The sequence below is a fragment of the Echinops telfairi genome, unplaced genomic scaffold (genome assembly GCF_000313985.2).
Source record: "Echinops telfairi isolate 266 unplaced genomic scaffold, ASM31398v2 ScPeMD7_7412;HRSCAF=8450, whole genome shotgun sequence".
In the NCBI taxonomy this organism is placed as follows: domain Eukaryota; kingdom Metazoa; phylum Chordata; class Mammalia; order Afrosoricida; family Tenrecidae; genus Echinops; species Echinops telfairi.
In genome coordinates, this window is record NW_022111312.1 from 1,151,543 (window position 1) to 1,153,581 (window position 2,039).

Consider the following 2,039-nt stretch of genomic DNA (forward strand, 5'->3'; position numbering starts at 1 on the left):
ACCTACCCTGATGCAGCCCTGGGTGCTGGAGCACCTGTGTGGAGACCCCTGCCAGCGCTGAGATGCTTACACACTCACTGACTCGGCTTTCCTCCTGCAGTCGGCATCATTGCACCTGTTTTGTGAGATGGAGGAGGACTTTGTGGATTGGTGTTGGAGATATGGGCTAATGTTGGACTTATGGGCTTGGATAGCACTGGTTGGGATGCTTTCTTAATGCACACTTGCCCTTTATATAAAACTCTTATACATTAAAAAAAAAAGATGGAGCATGAAGGAGTGGAATGCTCTCTCATTCATTTGACAAAGGAAACATAACCCTGATCCCCAGAGTGGTCAAAGACATCGCACAAAAAAGAACAGTTTTCCAGAAAGCTAGGGATGGTTCAGTGCTGCGAACAGTCAACACAGTAGATTCCATCCACAGGTCAAAGGACACACACCAGACCGATCATTTTCCCTGACCCAGAGAAGGCATTTGCTGATCTCCAACACCATTTCTTGATGAAAACCATAACGATGAGTGGAACAGAAGGGAACTTGCTCAGTGACATGCAGGAACAAGGTGAAAAGCCAAGAGTCAATATTATACTCAATGGGGAGAGATCAAGGGCTTCCTCCTTATAATTTGGGGCAAGATGTAAGGATGCCTGCTCTCACCACCTTTATTCAACATTGTCTTAGACCTCTTAGCCAGAGCTAAGAGACAAAAATCAAAAGAAGAAAGAAAGAAAAGATAGCCAGATTGGAAGTTTATTTCTATTTGTTAATGACATAGCCCTATACATAGACAAATTCAGCATCGACAAGAAACTTAGAGAGCTAATAGGGGAATTTGGCAAAGTTTCAGGGTATGAGGTCAACAAGCAACACTCAGTTGGGCTTTCCACACAGCAACAGTGAGACAGCTGATAGGGAAGTTAGGGAAAGAGTTTCATTGACAACAGCATCTAAGAGAATAAAATACCTAGGACGAAATCGAATGTGAGATGTGAAATACACACACACACACACACAATATGTTAAATACACTGCTGCAAGAGATGAAAGAAGAGTTAAGTAAATGGAACGAGGTTCCGTGGTCATGGATAGGAAGACTTAATATTGTTAAGATGTTATACAACCCAAAGTGATCTATAGCATCAATGCAATCGCAATCAAAATTCCAACAGCCTCCTTCACAGAAGTAGAAAAAATAATCTTCAAACTTTATTTGGAACAGCAAGAGGTCCTGAGTAGCTACAGAAAGGGTGAGCAAGAAGTACAAAGGAGGAGGACTCACACTACCTGATTTTAATCAGTTATCAGAACAGCCTGTTAGTGGTATGCTATTAGGCACATTGACCAATGGGATAGAATGCTAATTCGATTCTGTTGGGGAAACTGGGTTCCCACAGGCAGGAAAGAATGAAACAGGGCCTGGGCCTCACATCATGCACAAAAACAAGTTCAAAGTGGATTAGACAACTACCTGCGTAAACACCGAACCCAAACCAAACGCACTGCCATCGAATCCATGCCGACAGACTCAACACGGTTCTGTGCGACAGGGTTGAAATGTCGCTGGGGGTTTCCAAGACTGCGACTCTTTTGTAGGAGTAGAAAGCCTCATCTTGTCCCCCTCGGAGTGGCTGGTGGTTTTGAACTGCTGGCCTTGAGGTTAGCAGCCCAGCGTGTAACCCACCACACCATCGGGGTTCCTTCATATGCAAACTAAAAAAAACCACAGCCTTATCTGAAGAAAATTCAGAGGCAATGCTGCCAGGCCTACTGGACTGACAGAGTGACAAGGGCACAGAGAGCAAGAGACAACAGGTCAATGGGATCACCTAAAATAATTTTCTTACACTTCATTCATGAAAAGACTTTACCAAAAAAAAAAGAAGATAAAGCAATGACTAGCTACCAACTAGAAGAATCGCTCCTGAAAGCAGATATCCCATCAGCATCTGGAATCCAGTATGGGGGGTGGGGGAGCTGATATCAAAGAGTTCAAGAAGGTTATGGTTATGAGGTTACTAACTGCAAGGTCAGACATT